This window comes from Equus quagga, chromosome 13 (genome assembly GCF_021613505.1).
Source record: "Equus quagga isolate Etosha38 chromosome 13, UCLA_HA_Equagga_1.0, whole genome shotgun sequence".
Classification (NCBI taxonomy): domain Eukaryota; kingdom Metazoa; phylum Chordata; class Mammalia; order Perissodactyla; family Equidae; genus Equus; species Equus quagga.
In genome coordinates, this window is record NC_060279.1 from 10,358,255 (window position 1) to 10,379,564 (window position 21,310).

General features: G+C 37.4%; 1 protein-coding gene and 1 non-coding gene across 3 annotated transcripts in view; both read left to right on the forward strand.

The window, feature by feature from the left end:
* RABGAP1L (RAB GTPase activating protein 1 like) overlaps nucleotides 1-21,310 on the forward strand; it is a 666,720-nt gene that overhangs the window by 544,314 nt on the left and 101,096 nt on the right. The window lies entirely within an intron of this gene.
* Nucleotides 6,521-6,625, forward strand: LOC124251609 (U6 spliceosomal RNA). Its single transcript, XR_006891803.1, has one exon. It is a non-coding gene; the product is annotated as a U6 spliceosomal RNA (small nuclear RNA).

Consider the following 21,310-nt stretch of genomic DNA (forward strand, 5'->3'; position numbering starts at 1 on the left):
GTAACTCCTTAGTTGAAAACTGAATGCATGCTGAAAGTAGTATATTATGTGTCTGATTGATATGAGAAGTGTTCCTTGTGTGTACATTTTCTGGATTATTCACTGTAAGAATTTAACTACATCAGTAATGTGCCTTTAAGAAATGGGTCATTGTCTGGCAATTGAAAGTATTTTTATGAAAAACATCATTATGATAATGTTTGTTGTGCAAGGAATTTATCTAAATTTATGTCCCCTTTGATGAATATATCTTCAATTTCTGTACTCTAAAAAAACTATCAGATTATTCTTATGATTGGCAGAGTTTGTAATTTTGCAAGAACTAGGGAAATCACACGTACAGGGACAGGTTGGACACATGCCCCCACGGGAGCTTTAAAGGAATATGTTCTGGCCTGTGGATAATTGCCTCCTCTTCACTTCCAGTGGCATATGGCTAGGCTTGGGCAAACAGATGTCTGTAGCCGATCAGGCATTTATTGTCTCAGTTGAGGTGGTAGGCCAGGCTGAAGTTTACAGCTGTGCCCTGGTTGAAATTCTAAAGCCATAGTAGTTTATTTTCTGCATCTAGTTTATGTGTAATCTAGAATATGGCATTGTTGGCTTCTGGAATTATTTTCTTTCCCAGTCCAAAAGATGATAATAAAACGTGTTCTCATAGGGATTGTGATAAGCAAAGTGAAATTCAGTTCTAATTTGTCATAAGTGGAATAAAAAAGCTTTTGCCTGTGCGGTCTTAGGTGGCAGAAATGTAATCATAAGTAAGCCCCAATTTCTTCTAGGCACACTAGTGCCTCAACTACCGAATGGATGATTCCTTTATAGAAGTATGTATACTAATCACTTTGACTCCTTGGAAAATTAGCAGTAGGTACTATTTGATGTAATTCTTTCCAAGGAATTTCTAGCTCACTAGACTAAATTCTCGTGCCTTTGGTGGTACAGCATATGGACTTTTATTTTGGTAGTGATTACATTTAAGTATGAAAGAAAAGCTTGAAATGCAATAAAATAAGCATATCTATTACATACAACTAATGCTTCTTGGAAGTCATAGAGAACCTGGGGTAGAATGCATGCTGTCGGTAATAAGAACTGAGGAAAGCTTAACCGCTATACTAGGTAGGCCAAATCTAGGAGTATCTGTATAGTCACAGATCTTTTCTAAGGGGTCCCACCTATAGCCCCTTCTGGAGGATATCAACTCTAGACAGTACATATGGGTAGCCATGTCTATATTGCTTGATGTTACCATCTACATTTGACCTACAGCAGTCAGGCTGTTTGGAGGTTGACAACCCATTAGATGACCTGGCACTAGTGCTTGATCTAACTGATGATGGTGACATAGTGGACTGATCACATCCTCTCTCTTAGGAAATTTTAAATTTGAGGTAGAGAGAATTATTTGATAGCAATAGAAGTCAAATATTTAACCAGAAAAAAGGCAAAGATGTCATGAGTCAGTAGAAGCCATGAGTAAGCAATAGTGATGAGCAAGTAAAAGCTAAGTCAGGAAATTTTTAAAAAGTGAGTGTGAGGATACAAAGATTTTACCTGGTATCTGTAGGGGAAGAGGATGATCAACGAATTATTGTTGCCAAAGGGGTGAGAAACTAACCAAATCATTGTACGTCTATCTGATCCTGGACAACTTGCAATTGTCAGTCTATGATCCTGAACTTCTCATGAGGCCTGGTGAAGCTGCTTTCCATAAATTACTATGAGGCCTAGCCACATGGCATACCTTTGTTCTTTATTTTCATGTGAAATCTTACAATAATACTCCCACTGATACTCCTCTCCCTCGTTCATTCTCTCTCTCTCTCTCTCTCTCTCTCCCTCTCTTTCGCACGCGCGCGCGCACACACAACCACAGGCAGTCACTGGAGATAACTTAAGTGAGTCTCTCTTCTTTGTAGCCAAAGGATCTTAGTTTACACAATAGCTCTATGAGTTCAATTTTTATTATTTTGGCTCTGCAACTGAGACAAGGAGATGAATGATAGCAGTTTTATGCCCACCTCAAGAGGATACAAACTTTGAACAGGAAAAGTCATTTTACCTCTCATTGTTTAAGAAAGGGGATGTGTGATATAGGGAGGGCGCAGAGACAGATGGATAATGCTAATGACGTAACATGGCATTTGAAGAGACTACGTGGAAATGTGCCTTTAGCAAAAAAGTATAACAACAATATTTCTTCTTTTCTTTCTACTAGATTATGAGTTCCTGAGGCATTCATTTTGGCATGCCTCAGCAATGCCTAGGAGAGGGTTTTTTACATAGTAGGGGAAACACGAAATTGAGCACATAACGTGGCCCAGCTATTAGTTTGTCTTGAGGTCTACTATCAACTTTGAGTTGGCTGGAAAAGTATACTTGCAGTAAGACTAAACTAAGCTGAAGAGAGAGACATGAGCCAGAGACAAGAGTAGGATATCCAGAAGCTTCTGGGAGAGGCTGAGATAGGCAGTGTAGAATAGCCTAGATACCGTGGGAGGAATTTCAAAGAGCCAGATAAGAAATTGCCTTCCTCATTCAGAGGGTTAAGGACCAGAACATACTGTTATCAGGAACATTGCAGAGCACAGTACAGCATAAGCCTTTGGCCAGAGAGCATGATGTAGGGAATGGATAGTGGAGGAGAACTGGCAAAAAACAAATTCTAGACTTCTAGTTTTTAAATGGCAGAGCAAATATCATGCCATCCACCTGCACTAGGAGAACAAAAAGAAGAAATATGAACCCCATCTTGAAAGAAACTAGGAGACATGTGCAACCCCAAACCACAATATGTGGTGAAGAACAGATAATACAGTTGAAGAAAGATACCCACAGCTGCACATCTCAGACAGACCAATGATGCGTAGTTTAGACTACTGGGATGGGGTGTATGGGCTGGCAGCAGGAGCGTCCTTGGCCCTGATTAGGCATAAAGAAGAAGCAGGGTAATGGACTCAATGAAGAATCACAAAGACAAACTTGAAAACATGGGCAAAAGCTTACTGGGAAAACACAAACAAAAAAGTAGGGATTGCTTCTTTAATATCAGGCAAGATTGGATTTAGAGGAAAAGCTTTAAATAAGGCACAGAAGGATGATTCATAAGTAGTATACCACTATCATCAATAAAGCAGAAACTATGGGAAACGTGCAGAGAAGTAGTTACATGATAATAGTAGGAAACATTAATTTTCTTCTCTTAGTACATAAGAGATCAGGTGGACAAAAAATAAGAAAAAGAAAACCCAAATACAAATAATGAATAAAGTAACTGTTTGATATTTGTCATTTTGTATCCTGAAAGCTAAGAATAGACCTTTTTAAATGCTAAATAAAACATTCACAAAAATAGACCATAAAGAAAACTTCAATGAATTCCAAAAGGCAAAATAAAAACATATAGCATTCTCTAATCTCATTGCAATAAAACTGGAAATTAAGAAAAGAATTAGAAAAAAATTTTATCACCTTTATATTTAATTTTTTTTTCCCCTGAGGAAGATTAGCCCTGAGCTAACATCCATGCCCATCTTTCTCTACTTTATGTGTGGGACACCTACCACAGCTGGCTTGCTATGCGGTGCCATGTCTGCACCTGGGATCCAAACCGGCAAACCCCAGGCCGCCGAAGCAGAACGTGTGCACTTAACCACTGCACCACCACGCCAGCCCCTAAAATTTTTGTTTAAACAACTCTTGGATCATGGAGGAAATCTAACAGGTTACAGAAGGGAAAAAAGCACAATGAAAACACTACATATCAGAACCTATGGGATTGAGCTAAAGCAGAGTTCAGAAACATGTCTTTAATGAAGAAGGAAAGAAAATAACCAAATTAAATATCTAACTCAAAGAGTTAGAAAAAATGATCAAAAAAAACTTTGAAAAACAGGAGGTAGGAATAAAGATAAAAGTTAATGAATTAGAAAAAAGAAAATTGGTCAGAAGAATAAATAAAAGAGCAGATTCTTAAAAAAAAAAAAATGTCTTTAGTTAACCTAATAAAATTAAAAGGTACGTAGGGAAGAGAGCATAGAATGAGAAATAATAATGGAGAAATGATAGAAACAGAAAAGAATAAGAAAATTATGAGAAAATATTTTGCTCAGTCCTGTGCAAATTTGAGAACCTAGAAGAAATGGCTAATTTTCTAGAAAAATAAAATGGGAAAATAGAAAATTCAATACTAACCTCAGATAATTAGAAATCTAAACTATTTATCACAGAATAACTTCTCCCTAAACCCCTCCCAAAAAGCCTGAGTGAGCCCAGGTGATTTAACGGGGGACTTCTATCCGATCTTTCAGGGATAGATAATACCAGTTCTCCCAAATATATGTGATTTAATAAAGACGGATATCTCTGCAAAGACACGTAAGAAACTAATAAACAGTTGTTATTCCTAGGGAGGGCTAAGGGGCAGTATTAGAAGAAAGTCTTACTTTCTATTGTATATCTTTTGTATCTTTTCTATTTTATTCCATTTGCATATGTTGCTTATCCAAGTGTGAGGACTTCAGAATATCTTTGTTTCACGTATGAACAAGTTCACAAAACCAATAGGCTTTTGTTATTTTGTTTACCTTAATTTTTTTGGTAGGCAGAATTTCTTAAATAGCCCCCAAAGATGTCCCACCCTAATGCCTGGAACCTGTGAATATGATGGGATATGGCTTCTGTGATTATGCTGTGTTATATGTCACAGTTGACCTTAAAATAAGGAGAGTATCCTGGATTATCTGAGTGGGCCTAATCTAATCATATGAGCCTTAAAAGCAGTGAGCTTTCTTTGGCTGGTGGCAGAAGGGGAGTCAAGGAGATGGGAGTTATGAGAAGGACTCCATGTTCAATTGTGGCTTTGAAGATGGAGGGCACTGCAGGAGAAGGAATGTAGGCAGCCTTGAGGAGCTGAGGGCAGCCCCCAGGTGACAGCTGGCAAAGAAACAGGACCTCATTCCTAGAACTGCAAGGAACTGCCTTCTGCCAACAACCTGAAAGAATTTGGAGCCAGTGTTCTTTTCAGCCACTAGGTTTATGGTAATTTGTTATACAGTAATAGAAAACTAATAGAGTAAAATTACATTTTCAAACCCTGATACATGTGGGGCTTTATTAGGACCTAGAGATGAGAGCATCTTCCCTCCAGTCTCGATGTGGTGGGATGGTGCAGATCAGATTCAGAGCCCATGGCACAGGGGCCACAGGTCAAGATGGGGGCTGCATGATTCTCATTAAGTACCATAAGTAAATTATATTTTGCTGTATTTTTATTATCTTCTCTAATTGTGTAGAAGTCCAATTTTATTATCATAATGAAGAGAATATATTTCTTATACCTGTCTTGTTTGTTTTTTTCATTGTTCAGATTATAGTCTTGAAAGCAATTTTTTGGCATTTCTGTTTTAAATAATTTTTTCTATTTTCAGTGAAGAAGTTGGAATCTTTTTCTTTGGTATCTTAGGAAATTAACTCCTACCTTTCTACAAATTCTTAGGTTTATGTGACCTGGATTTTAAATTTGTCATTAGAACAATTTCAATCATGATCGTACAGTCAAATGACACTGTTTGACTGCTTTAGTTTTTCTAGAGTCTTACTCACTTGAGTTGCCAATTTTGTTCCAGTGGCAGTTTTATCAAGACGGAAGAAAGATAGTTTACCTTTAAAGTTGTCACACACTAGAACTTATCTTTCAATTAATTAATTGTTTGCGTTTAGTGGTGTGGGAATCAAATATTTAATTTTTATTTAATTGATTGCACTTTTTAAACTTCTACCTGGAAATGTTAACTGTGAGAGCCGCCGAAAAGAAGCATATCTGTTAAAGTCTGCAAAGAGCATAGGTAGATTCAAGAGTATACGGAATTGCTTCACGGTCTCCATCACTTCAAGTTCTGAGTAAAAAAGCACAAAACAGTGGCAGGCAAATTGGTGTCAGCAGCCCCAAAGACATAGCATCATAAGCAGGTGCAATAACACATACGAATCTCTGATACTGTTTTGATGCCCTTCCTTTTTGATAAATTACATTGTCCAATTTCCCTTTCCTGGATGATTCCAGGGGCTTGTCGTAAGCCTGCTGAGGTCAGGAAACGCAACACCACTGGGCGGTGTGTTATGAACAGATTTATCTCTGGTGAATGTGAAACCCATGAAGAAAAATTTTAACAACAAATTTTAACGACTGTATGGGATGTGGCAAGTAGACAGAACAGAGTTTTGATTTCGCTTTGATGAGCACATTTCTTTAAAGAAGATATTGGTCATTTTTGGCAGAAATTTGTTATTTTTCTTTAGGAAATGAAATTAAATGTTTTTGTTTTTATGAAATGTTTCTAAAAGGAATGGAACTGTATTATTGCTAATTCTGTTGTGGATTGAGGCATTTAGAGCAGCAATAATTATATTAATGCTCTGTGCCCAAGCATATAAAATGGCTTTATCACTGGTGTCTGAATTATGAAAAGGTAATAACTTGTAATATGCAAGGATGCTACTTGAAAGAAAGCAGATCGCTCGCTTCAGCAGTACATATGCTACAACTGGAACAATGCGGAGAAGATGAGCATGGCCCCTGCACCAGGATGACACACAAATTCATGAAGCATTCCATATTTTAAAAAGAAGAAGAAGAAGAAAGTAGGGTGTTTTTCTTGAAGTTTAGCAATCTTTTTATCTAATCAAACTACACCTTATACTGAGCTTTATCTTTTGTATAAACCATACTTTACAGATACTGATTTAAAAGAAATTTCCTCTGGGGGACTCAGATTTCACAGTTATGCGTAACTCTTGAGCACCACACTCCTAGGTCTCAATTCAAAGGCTAGCTTTCCTCAAAAGCCCAAACCTAGCCTGGTAGATTATTTTCAAAGACAACTCTTGATAAACTTTGCTGAAGGAAGGGCAGAATGGTACAGATCACCCTGAAGTCATGATTGGCTCTCTCACGTATGAGCTCAAAATGCAAAACCCAATGCAAAACCCGTTGTGGATTTTCCTCTGGCATGTTTACCTTCTGGGAATGCTGCTCTGAGGATAAATATAAAAAGTTAGTTTGCCATTTGAACCCTCCACCTAGTAACAGATGTGTCACAGGTGTGCTAAGTGCTGGCCACAAAAGAGAAAGAATCTTGTGGGAATGAGACTTTGAGAAGTATTGTGAGTGTCACACTGTGGGCTGCCCATGGTAAATCCAGCATCTACACACCATGGTTTACTTTCAGTAATTTGAACCTCTGCTGCTTTGGGGCTGTATTGCAAATAGGTGGTGTAATAAGCTTATTTAACAGATTTCCATCATGTAAATACAAAAATCTCAGTTTTGTTATGATAATGATATTGACCTCATGTTTTTGTTTTTTGTTCAGTGATTTCATGAATGAATTGCTTGGTAGGAAAGCAGGTAGTCCACTTCCCAACCTCATGTTACGTGTATGTTGAGGCTAAAGAATGTCAGAGAGGGGTGCCTTATTCATGAAACGTTAGGGGTAAAAAAGGGGGAGGCTTACCATATTTTAATACCAAAAACCTTTCATTGTAAAAAGTGAGATTATTCCTTTAGAAACCGTATAAATTACTGAAGGGAATTGTGACGAAGAATGTGTTTTGGGTGAATAGGTGCCAAATGCCCATCTCACTAGATGATTACTATTCTAAATATTTTTCCATTAGCTAGTTTCAGCTCAGGAAATAGATTAGACCCTTAATGGCCTAAGCAACCAGGAAATGAATGATATATTTATAGATTCTGCCAGTGAATTTGAAATAAAATTTCTTGCCTTTTAAAAATTCTGACTGCAATATTCAATGTAAATGCTTTTTTAAAAAATACTTTCTTAAATGTTTCTTCTTCCTCTCCTTTCCCAACCATTTTGATGGGCGGTATTCCCAATAAAGAGAATAAATTACCTGGAATTATATTTTGAGGAAAGCCTGATTTTATGTTAAGTGTGGAGCACTTAATGTAGCAGTAGTAGAGGCTTATCCATTTCTGGTCTCATTTGGGAGTCTGTAAGAAGTCTGAACCAGGGCACCATGGACCACTCTGATGGCCCCGTTCAGGCCTAGAGCTTCTCCAGTCTAAAAGGAGCTGGAGGAAGCTTATTCACACCTTGTTTAGCCCTAAGACTTTAGCTGTACTCCAGAAGACTGGGAATACCTGTAGCCTACGCATAGGCCAAAGGCAAGACAGGCCTTAGTTTCCATCAGGGCCCTTGCTTCAGAGTCAAGAGGGCCGATTCCCATCTTAACTTTACCACTGAACAGCTCAGTTTGGGCCTTTGACATAAGCAGTTGGGTTAGAGGACCCCAGAGGCCTGTACAGCTCCTACATCCTGTGAGTCTAGATTCCACCTGTGATTGCATAGACTCCAGAAGTAAGCATTCCACTCCCCTACTGTGGGCCTTGTTCTGTGCAGGCTCTTGAGAAAGAAAGACTGTTAAAAGCAGTGAAAAGAAGGGCTCAAATCAAACACATTTTAGAACAGACTGAGATTACAAGGTATTTGTTTGTGTTTTTGTGGGGAATGAGGCATTAATGCATTTGTTTTCATTATGTGTAGGAGTTTCTTTATCTTCTGGCAGCCTATTGATAATAATCTGGGTTCCTTGAGTTTTTCATTCTGCTACCCCAGATGTTTAGTACTCTGCTCTGTACATAGGAAAACTAGTAATTATATGTTCTCTTGAATTTCACTGAAGTTCCACTTGAAAAAGTTAAGTTGTATCAATTGCCTTTTAGTATCTGAATTGTTTTTAAGCCTTTTTTAATGATGGATTGTTGTTCATGCAATGGCTGATTTTTATTTGTTTGTACTAACAAAGCATAGTTTTCATTAAATGGCCAGTTTAAATGGGAAGATAATTTGTGCTCTTAATTTAAAAATATTATATAGTTCTAGTCCCATCTAAATGCTTTCAGCTCAAACTGACCAGTAACATATTGGAATACCTGGACAGATTTCAAATGCAACTTAAAACTTGGAGAGAAGCAGCCAAAGGTCGACCACTGTGTTTTACTGGATCTACCTTTTATTTCTGTTTTATTTATTATATTTTTAAAGTTATACCTTTGGATTAAAAAGCCCCAAGATAAACACATAAGAAAAACTTTCCAAATATAAAAGTTTAAAATGTACTCACACACCCTTCTTCCCACCCCACCCCCTTCAGATAGCAGCAAATCAAGTTAATCGTGTGGTATAAAACATTGACCTAGGAGCAGAGAGGTTCTTTCCACCCCCATCACTGCTTTTACGGGTCTCCTCCAGCAACCATTTCCCCTGGAGAGGAAGTGCCGACTTGGTTCAAAGCTGTAAAACTGCGCCTGTCACTTCTCTCGTTCTTGTTCTGTATGGATCCCAGGGACTGAGATCCGCTGTTTGCAGGCTTTAGTCAGTCACTCCCTGCTGCACCCCATTAAAAGCATTACTTTTCTCCCTCTTGGCTTTGTTTCTTCTTCCTTCTTATGCTCCTTTCTCCCTTTCATCTTCCTCTCATTTTTTAAAAATGTAGTTTATTTCGGCTTTTTCAGTTGCCTAAACCCTAAGCTTTGGTTTCTCATCTGTAAATCAGTAACTAGATAATAATCTCCAAGGCCAGTGCCAATACTCTATGTACTTGTGGTATTATGTACTTATGAATAAATGTAATTGACATATTTTTTGATAATAAATTCATCAACAAATCATGAGTTCAAGATGTAGTAGAGGAAAAGCTTTTCCTCTACCCTCTCAGGTTCAGTTTCTGGAAGCCTATCAATTAAACTGACAAAAGGCAGGTTCACAGGAGAAAATGCATATGTTTCTTTATCGATGTTAATTTTTTTTTAGTTCTTTTCCCTTCTTCTCCCCAACCTCAGTACATAGTTGTATACTTTTTTTAGTTATGGGTCTTTCTGGTTATGGCATATGGGACACCACCTCAGCATGGCTTGATGAGTGGTGCTAGGTCCGCACCCAGGATCCCAACCAGCGAAACCCTGGGCCACTGAAGCAGAGTGTGTGAACTTAACCACTCAGCCGCGGGGCTGGCCCCTGATGTTAATATTTTTACTTGAATGGAGACTTCACAGAAAAGAAATGAAAACCCAAAAAAGTGGTTATACCTGGGGACTTGGATACCATTTAACAAAGGGCGATAAATTGTGGAGAGGTGACTAAACAAAGGAAAAGGAGATTTGGCCTTCTAGGAATTGTCAGTTGTGGGAAGATGACTAGAAATCTATGGGCACAACTAATGGTAGATAGGGGTTGTAGAGGGTGCACCAGTCCAAATGGAAATTTCCCCTACAAAAGGGAAATATATGCCCTGCTTTTAGGCAAATAGGGAGAGATCAGAGAGCTCCTTCTATGTTTGCTGTTTCTCAGTTGCTTTCAGCTCAAAATAATCTTTATGTCAAAGTGGCATGTTTTGAGGTGGCATATTCTGATCCCCCTCAGAAACATAAAAATCTGAAAACCCTTTAGAACCCTCCTATCTCTGAAATTAATGGATCCTACTTCATAAAACTGATTGATGAAGTTGAATATATATTCCAACATATAAATAATTAATAATGATGTATAATCAATACCTATAACAATGAGACACCACAGGGTGATTTGTCCACAATTGATTTGTGATTTTCCAATTTTAAGAATATTTAATATCAAAACATCAGTTGTATACCTTAAATACATAAACAATTTTTATTTGTCAATTATACCTCAAGAAAGCCAAAAAACAAGAAGAACATTTAAATGTTCTAGTTGTAATCTATGAGGCAAAAACCTTGTCAAAGTAAGAAAGTTCTTTATAGATGTTAATCAATGATTTATTGATATTTTTCAGTAGGATCTGAGGCAACATCAGTAGGGTCTGAAATCATAGAAGTTACTTTTAAAAGTCTAATGGTTAGAGGTCAATTTGGGATAAAAAAAATAACCCCTCTCCTTAATTTTGATTTACTGTGTGTCTGTGGTTCTCAATTCGGGACATTTTTGCCCCCCAGGGGACATTTAGCAGTATCTGGAAAATTGGAGGTTGTCACAAGCTTGGGGCATGGATATTACTGGCATCTGGTGTCTAGAGGCAAGTGATGTTGCAAAACATCTTAAAATGCACAGGACAGCTCCCTACAACAAAAAATTATCCATCCCAAAAGGTTAATAGTGCCAAGGTTGAGAAACTTCTCTATATGCAACTCTGTGACTCAATATAAGAATTCTACAATTTGGAATCTCTACTCATGTTTAATTCTAGTAGGCCTTGAAAACAAAATAAAGACCATTGACACATATCTTAGACATGAGTATCATTACAAACTGCTTGCTGACTCTTGGCTTTTTATCTGGACAATTAGATTTTCACAATGGATTCTTGAGTTTGGCCTGAGGCAATGTTATTACTATGGGAAAGCAAAAAAGAAAGCACTCAAGAAATCCTGCTAAATATCTTAAATGTCTCATCTGAGCAGGTTTAAAGATAGAGTAATTCTTTCATAGACAACAATTCTTACATAATAATATGCTTCAAAGTGGAGTCATGGACTGTTAAGCTAAAGTAGACTTGAACCAATCATTTAGTCCAATGCTGTTGTTTTAAAATAAAATAATCTGCCTATCTAAGCTCACATGGTGTTTTGGTTACAGAACGCAGACAAGGCTTGATTACAACCCAGACGCAAGGCACTTCCTTCTCCTCCATGAAGATATTAATCACATTTGTAGGTTCTTTTTATTGGCTCATTTATTAAAGCCGACCCTCACTAGCCTCTGCATCAAGGTTTGCTCAATGTGGACTTAAGAAAACTCAGGGAGGAATTGATTTTGTGAATAAGGGATTTTGCAGTTGCAACCCTACACCATTTACACACTTGCAATAGCATATCAGGGGAGAAGTGCAGGCATAGGGTGGGGAATTTTCCCTTGAATCCTCAAAATGATAGAACTGTGTTCCACTTCCTATCTTTTCTTCCCCCAGAGCAGTTAAAATTCTACAGTAATTTTCCCTTTGGTTATTTGCTTTTTTCTTTTTTGAAAAGTTTCCATTATTATACCTAATAGATTAAACAGCATTCCTCTTTACTCATTGAGTTGATATAGTAAGATCTGTAAAAAGAGTTATTCCAAAATGTTAGCATTAAAGATTTTTCAGGGATCTGGTAGTTTAAGCAGTGTCATGAAGATGTAATTTCGTGTTACAATGAGAGAAAATTTTGTATCGGTACAAACCAAAGTTGTGACATACCCTGAAACTGGGGATTAGAGGAAAATTCTGTTAGAGAAAGAGATCAATGGAGCTCATTGTTAGTAGTAGTAATTGGAGTATCCTGATCTGATTGAATTTGAGATGTTCAAAATAATTAGGCTGTTGAGTGTAGAGGTGAGTATAATGATCACCGTTTAAATAAAGTTAAAATATTAATGTACTAAAGTACCATCTCATTTGGTGCTAGAGGAAAAGAAAATGTGTAACCAGTAATGCAAAAGTCACTAAACCTCTCTTAAGCCTGATTAGCAAGTTAATGCTTTTTCCTTTTTGCTTTTCAAATGCTATTCCCTAATTTTGCACTCAATTTGTCTTTTTCTGAAAGCCTACTAATTTCATGTGCTTTAGCCTTACAGAAGAGAACGTTGCTTAGCAACTGCCAAAATAACTAATAAGCCTATATGGAGTAAAGGCTTAAAGGATTTATTTTTAATTTACATATTTCTTTATTGACCATTAAAACCAAGAGAAAGTTGTTTCACTTTTAATTTCTTCTTATTTCTGCATTTTTTGTTCATTTATATATGAGCTGTTTGTAGCAAAAACAAAATAAAAAAACACAGTATATTTAACATGAATGTCTCTTTTCTCCCATCAACTGCTTCGTAACATTACTCTGTGTTCTTCATTTGCTTTAGTTATTTTTTTCCAACAGAATACACTCTCAATGATATATGCTGGATAAAGAAATGTTTTCTAATTCATTGGAGACAGAATTCTACAATATTGCTTTTTAATGCTAAGAAGCTTTTTTTTTAGAGGAAATATAATAAGGTTTTAGGAAAGGGAAATACTTGGAGATTAAATTGAAATGGTTGATATTACCTATAATGGTTTTATTTTTTGGTTATTTGGCCCGCTCTGAGCTAAGGCTTTTGGGGTGGGAAGTGGTGCTGTCACCTTGCAGTGTCCTCTCAGACTACTGTTGCTTAGCCTTGGCGTGTTCACTTGTCAGAGGTTTGTCTTCCCACTGTGACATACAAAGCTTTATTACTATCCAAATCTCAGACCTATTTTCTTCACTCTGCTTCTGTTCAACTGCCCTGGGTAAAGACAAAATACCAGTAAATTTGCTTACTATTCTTTTGTATTCTGTGGTGTTGTAAAGTTACAGATCACTTGTACAAATATATTAATCATAAAAAGAGCATGGGCAGCTTATATTAATAGTGCTAAGGCAGTCTGCATTAAAGAGAAACTGTGCATGCAGCCACTTACTAATGCTGCACTTCTGTGTTTACAAGAGCAGATAATGGGCAAATTCATTTTATTCTTTATAAAGTTTGATACCAGAACTTTTTGCATAACATTAAGTTTATTTAGCCAACCTCATGAGCCATTTTTCCTATAACGTCCATTTAAGCAGTTCTGTATACATAGGATTGGAAAATTGAAAGTATTGATAAAATGTTTGATAACTGAAATTTTCAAATACTGAAACTTTTATTTATTTTAGCTATTAATTTCAATTTATTCCTGTAACGTAGTCATTTGACAATGATTTGAAATAACATCCACCAAGTAGTCACTAATTAGAGTTTTTCCTTCATTTCCTATGTTTGTACTCTTTGGAATAGAGATACCAATAAGTAGTGTGAGGTGTCAAAGAACTAGTTGGCTATTAGGAGAAGCAAAAGGCATTATTATTTACATTGTCGACAAAAATAATCCATAATCAATCTATAAATGAAAATTTGGGAGAGTTTATTCTGAGCTAAAATCTGAGGACCATGGCCCAGGGCCTTTCTTCCCAAAGGAAGAAAGGGCACCAAAGAAGTGGGTGCACAGAGTGGTTATATACCCCCAAACAGGATGTTTCGCATATGATTGAAATGTCCCTTTTACAATAGTCGCGAGACTGCTCTATTGGCACAGCGATTGATGAAATGGCAGGTGGGTCTGCTGTCTCAGTAAACACAGCAGGGTGGCAGGTCGTTGTCTTGAGCTGGGTGGTCACAGGTGAGCTGGGTGGTCAAAGGTGAGCACAGCAATCAGTTCCTAGCCTAAGGAAAGATGCTTATCCTTAAGGAAATGCCAGTGTGGGGGGAAGTTGCACCTTTGTCTTAAGGCCATTTGTTCTTGCCATAGTAAATGTTTTAAAGCAGATATACAATGCGTGCTCAATAGCCACAGTCAGGCCCTTTTGGAAAAAACAAAATTAGGCCGAATTAGGTTTATACCAAATGCCTTCCTCATATACTCCAGTATATTCATATACTCCAATATATCCTATTGCTTGCCATTTCAATTTGTCAACATAAATTAAAATTCTTCACAAATCATTAATATTTAATATGTGTTTATATTCAGTTTTACAACCTGATCATTTATATGGATTTCTTTTTCTTTTTTTCTTTCTTTTTTTTTTTTTTTTGAGGAAGATTAGCCCTGAGCTAACTGCTGCCAGTCCTCCTCTTTTTGCTGAGGAAGACTGGCCCTGAGCTAACATCTGTGCCCATCTTCCTCTATTTTGTATGTGGGATGCCTACCACAGCATGGCTTTTGCCAAGCGGTGGGTGCCATGTCTGCACCCGGGATCCGAACTGGCGAACCCCGGGCCGCCGAGAAGTGGAATGTACGAACTTAACCGCTGCGCCACTGGGCTGGCCCCTATATAGATTTCTAATATATAAACCTTCCCCTGGACTAAGCTTGTTAAAGTAACTTTTTGTTTTACCATCATTTCAATAATAGTTAAATGTTGGTCATTTTAGTATTATAAATCATAAGTTGGTCATTTTAGTATTATAAATCATAATTCATATTACATTGCATATTTAAAATTCTCCACAAATGCATGCTAAGTTGAATATAAGACACTAGCCTTATAACAGTTTTGAACATTAGAAATTTGTATTTAAAACTACACTGAAGATTTCATTACTGGATAATTAGGACAACATACTAAGGAATGAATAGCTACCAATTTTAGATATTGACAGAGTTTTGCTTGTTTTGCCTCTGATATTTTTCTGTATCTTCACTTAACTAGTAAACAGGTCTTCTTCACCTTAACATTTGAAGGTTTTCTTAGATTCCAAATGGACATTTTAAATAAGAAAGAGGTATCACAGAATATGTATGTCCTTAGGCCTAAAGGTAGTCATCATGTTACTGGGTGAGAGGACCTATGTATGGCCTGATGCACCTAAGAGCCAATACTATGGCACCAGCCTTTGAGAAAAGAAAAGGCTTTATTGTGAGGTGGACTGGCAAGGAGACAGGAGGCAAGGCTCTCATATCTGTCTCCCCGATCCAGGATTTGGGGCAATATTTAAGGAATTAAGAGGGGCAGGCTGGTATGCGGAAGTGCTGGCAGGATAGGTTTCAACTGGAAGGACTTTCAACATTTATGGTAAAGTGTGGAACGGAGCTTTAACACTGGATCTTCCTGGACAGTGGACCCCTTGCTTCTGATGAGAGTCTGGCTTTTGAGTTCTGGTTGTGTCCTGGTCCTTTGGTTCTGTGAGAGGAGAATCTTTTGTTCTGGGTGTTATTTCAGGTCAAAATTTTCTTTTCTGAGCATGCTCCAGCTACATGACATGCAGTTTTGTCTCCTTGCCCCTGCAAACAACCTTTTTTTTTTGAGGAAGGTTAGTTCTGGGCTAACATCTGCCCCCAGTCCTCCTCTTTTTGCTGAGGAAGACTGGCGCTGAGCTAACATCTGTGGCCATCTTCCTCTGCTTTAAATGTGGGACGCCTGCCACAGCATGGCTTGCCAGGCGGTGCCATGTCCACAGCCAGGATCTGAACCAGCAAGCCCCGGGCCGCCAAGAAGCGGAACATGGGAACTTAAACCGCTGCGCCACCAGGCCGGCCCCTGAAAACAACCTTAACATTCTGTTGTTGATAAGATCAGTTTAAACTGATGCTGTAGTTACAATCATATTAGAATTTGTGACTGAAAATAAACCCCTTGAGCAGCTATGTAGGCACTAATATTATCTTTGAACTTTCTGCTTAGTTTGAAGTGTAATTAAAGCATAAGGATTTTAGCTGTTTTTATGATCTTCATGATATTGGAGAGATATTCTCTGTGATGATACTTTATGGCAATTCTTAAACCTAAAGTGACCACTTTTTGGGAAAATATTTTAGATTGAACATAAAAAATAAACTCTCATTGAAATAAATGAAATTCTGCTACGATGACCACCGTTAAAAAATTAAGACCCTTCAAGGCTGGCCCCGTGGCCGAGTGGTTAAGTTTGCACACTCCACTTGGGCGGCCCAGGGTTTTGCCGGTTCAGATCCTGGGTGCGGACATGGCACCACTCACCAGGCCATGCTGAGGTGGCGTCCCACATGCCACAACTAGAAGGACCCGCAACTAAAAATACACAACTATGTACGGGGGGCTTTGGGGGGAAAAATAAAAAATCTTTAAAAAAAAAAAATTAAGACCTTTCTATTATTTTACTCTTAGCCATTTTACCAATTTACTGTTGCTCTTAAATCAAACAAAAAGCCGATTTTTAACCTCATGAAGCCACCATTGACAGAGTGTTCAAGGAATGCTGCCTCAATCCACAAAATATTTTCTATTGTAGCAGACTGTTAATATATGCGTTGCACTTGTCAGTAGATTGCTTTCAGTCCTGTCTTTTTCTTTATATTTGCAAATGGCTTATAAGTAATACTTAGATGCAATATGAGTTTTTTTCATATTTTCAATATACAGTGATATAATATTAAAAGCAAAATATTAAAAGAAGAGAAATACAGAGTCCAGCTTTGGAAATGTAAAAGCTTCTGTTTCAGGATCTCCAAGTTGAGTTTACTTTCTTCTCTCTTGAATTCATCTTATGATGAACCTGTTGTAAGTCGGAAAAAAACTACAGAGCCTTTGTAATCACATATTTCAGTTTTAATTATAGCTCTGATTTACTAATGGTGTGACCTTAAATTACTTAAACTGTAAGGGCAGTGGTTTTCTCTTCTGTAAAATGGGGATCATAAAACCAGCTTTATAGTGTTGTTGTAAAAACTAAAAGAGATAATATAGGGAAAGCTCCACTCCAGTTCAGTAGGTGTTAAATGTTACTTCTCTCCTCCTTTCTCCTTCACCCCTAATCAAACTCAGTTGTTATCTTTGAAATGAAGTGGATTATGGTTTTATTGGTCATTTCTAAGCTCTCAGATAAACTGCTACTCTAAACCACTGCATAGGATATTTCTTTTGACTCTAAGGTACAAATGAACAGTGGAAAATCTTATTATAATACAATTATAAAGAAGGATTATGTATTTGCAGATGATAGCCCATAGTAACAGTGTTTTGTTGATCAGGTTACAACAGATGAATATCGTTATACAACAAATGCTCTCTTTGTTCCCTGTTCTTGTCACAATTGCTCAATTTAATGAGAGGTAATTGATTAAACTCTGTTTGCATTGTAGTCAGGAAACTGGAGAGGGCAGCTAAACCAAGGAGATTCCACACATACACATATCAATCTTTTTACCTTCTCTAACCCATCTCAGTTATTTCTGACAGAAGAACTCATGTAAATTACCAGATTGCTCCCAAATAAAGCAACATCTAGAAAGATTTCATTGCTTGGGGAAAACTGGTAGAGGACTGGAGTCGTGTGACACCTTTTATTTTACTTCCTGGATTTTGATTAATTGGACAAGGAAATAGAAAATGGAGGCATTGACTGTTTTCCTGTATACTGAAAACACCCCTTACCTCATTTCTCAAGGTTATAATTCCCTCTTCTCTTCAGTTTTTGGCAGATAATTTTCATCTCCAGACATAATTTTTATTAATATTGATAATAACAGCAACTAACATTAATCAAACACCTCCTATAGCCAGGCGGCTTACTAAGGACTTGTACATGCATTATCTTATTCCTCATAGCATCAGCATTGTTATTATTTCTCATTTTATAGATGAGAAAACCAAGAGTGAGACAGCTTATGTAATTTGCTCATCGTCGCACAGCTAGTATGTAGCAGAGTCGAATATCAAACCAGGTTATTCTCAACTCTGGAGCCCATGTGTTAGCCATTATATGCTACGTACTTCATCTGATGGCAAAATGGAGGCTAGAATGGCAGAAACCCTATGGTCTTCAATGACTGCCCTTGGCCTACACACGATATATTCCAAATTTGTTGACCTGATATTTGAAACCTACCACAGGACAATTCAAATCTGCCTTTGAAATCTTATCTCCTACTGTACCCAATATCAGTTCACCACTCTGGCCAGGCTAATGTTATTTTCCCTGCAAAAGCATTATTTCACTTTGCCTATCAAAACCCAGCCCATCTTTTCCATGAAGACTTTCCCGTCTGTCTTCCTTCTTTTACAATCCTAATACCACTTTTTATTGCCCTACTTGACAGGCGTAGTGTGTTGTAACCTAACTGTGTGTGGTGAAGAAGATGTCAGTGTTTGAGAAGCAGTAGTAGTGACCGACACATGGCTGATTCTCAGAATATGTTTGCTTACTTCCCTTATCATTCTTTAGTGATGAAAGGCATGCACTTTGGAGCCAGACGTACTTGTTTTTGAATCCTCTCAGCTCCATTTCTAGCTGTGAGAGTTGAGTCAAATTACTAAACTTCTCCACACTTGAGTTACCTCATCTGTAGAAGGGGGATAATTGTAGTCCTAACTCATTGGCTTCTTGTGAAGATTAATTAAGACGCTGTGCCTAGGACATGGTGAGTACTTACTAAATAATAGCTATTATTATTATAAAAGAATTTTTAGTTTATATTAGTCATTATTATAACTGAATTATTTGTTACTATATTATAGATTTTGTAAGCCTCCCTCATGTACGTTGGTTTTTTTTAAATTGAGATATAATTCACGTGTCAAATTCATTGTTTTTTTGTTTTCTTTTTTTTGAGGAAGATTAGCCCTGAGCTAAGGTCTGCCACCAGTCCTCTTCTTTTTGCTGAGGCAGATTGGCCCTGAGCTAACATCCATATCCATCTTCCTCTCTTTTGTATGTGGGATGCCTGCCACAGCATGACTTGATAAACTGTGTGTAGGTCCACGCCCAGGATCCAAACCAGTGAACCCTGGGCCACCAAAGCACAGCGTGCAAACTTAACCACTGTGCCACCAGGCCAGCCCCAAATTCATGAAGTTGTTTTTTTTTTTTTTTTTTCATTAATGTTATGATAGATTACAACCTTGTGAGATTTCAGTTGTACATTTTTGTTAGTCATGTTGTGGGGACACCACTTCCCCCTTTGTGCCCTCCCCCCACCCCCCCCTTTTCCCTGGTAACCACCGATCAGATCTCCTTATCAATATACTAACTTCCACCTATGAGTGGAGTCATATAGAGTTCGTCTTTCTCTGACTGGCTTATTTCGCTTAACATAATACCCTCAAGGTCCATCCACGTTGTTGTGAATGGGCCAATTTTGTCTTTTTTTATGGCTGAGTAGTATTCCATTGTGTATATATACCACATCATCTTTATCCAATCATCAGTTTCTGGGCATGTAGGCAAATTCATGAAGTTTTAACTGCAGGATTTTAGCAAAATCCACCCCTGCAAGCTGTCTATATATGACCTACTGCAGGGACCTGAGGGTCCACTGGAAACGGAGTTATCCAGGCTGGGTCACCAGCCCTGCAGGAAGAACTTGAGACAAGTAAACACTTGAATGAAAAGTAGTTCACACTTTAGTTGCTGTTCCCTAACCTACATTCTAATCTTGTGAAAAAAATGAATCTAAAACATCATGAATGTGGAATGGTTTGATTTGGTTGTTAGTAGAACTTAAAAAAAAACATTTGAATATTTTAGAAACTAAAGTTATTTGTAATTACAATTCAGTTGTGTATTCTCAAAATGAGACAAGATGAAGCATTACACGTATTTTTAGATGTGTCAGAAACCATCCTCGTCTGGGATGATAGCAAATGTTAGTGAATGCTTAGGAGCACTTGAAACACTTATTTTTGGTTACCTACCATTTAAGTGAACGTGTTGTGTTAAAAAACAAAATTCAACTTTATTCAACAATTTAGAATTAATTCTAAAGATCTTATTGGCTTTATTCAACAATTCATTAATTGGGCAGCATCCAATCTAGCAGATAAAAAGGAGCTCCAAGGAGCTGTACAAAATGAATGACTTGTATGGATAGAAAGGAGCGCGAACAAGGAAGTTGTACTAGGCAAAAAAGTGGTTATTGCAAGGTTACTTTCCTTTAGGGGATGGTAGGGGTCTATCAGACAGATTACCTAACTAGTGCTGATCAGGCAATTCCATTTCTGGGAGAGCCAAAACTAATGAAGTCTCTGGTGACATGGGGCTTAGCTAAGTGACTCCATTTTCAGCCTCTTGTCTTGTTTTTAACAGTTGGCCATGGATTTTAGAGTTAGAAATGAGGTAAAAACCTGAACTGTTAAAGAGTTGCAGCTACTCTTTCATAGTCTGAAATCTACCTCACCCTCCTTCTTTGTACTGAGATGCAAATGAGGAAGTAGGATAGCAGTGTGACTGTTAAGCAAGTATTTATGTCCCACTGGTTTCTCTTTTCTTAGTTTAACTCTGGGGACTTCTTTTTTTTTTTTTTTCTTTTTAAGAATCTATGTTTTCTGAGGTTTTGAATTTGCCTAGCAATTGCTAGGAAAGATAGGAAAGATAATGAGCTGAATGGCTGGAATTTGACACAAGTATAATGGTTTTCTTTATTTACCTTTGCATGATTTTAAAGAGAACTAAGATTTCGTTTATTTGTCTTTTATTACTTTTTGTTGTTTTCCTTTTGTAAAAAAACTGTGTGTGTTACTGGACTATTCTGAAATCCAAGATATTCTGAAAAGCTTTCTTCTATTGATACTTCTATGGTTTCTCATTCTCATCTTATCTTTTGCTCTCCCACTTAGAACACTTGGGTTTCATAATGTACGCTCCTAAATGTAAATACGAACCTACTTGGAATATTGGTTTTCTGTGATTAAGAAAGTACTTGTAGAATTTTGTCTTTCTCATAGTTCTTTATCTCTATGTCAATGTCAGGAACATTTTGTGAAGGTCCCTTAAAACTGAATCATGTATAATTCATG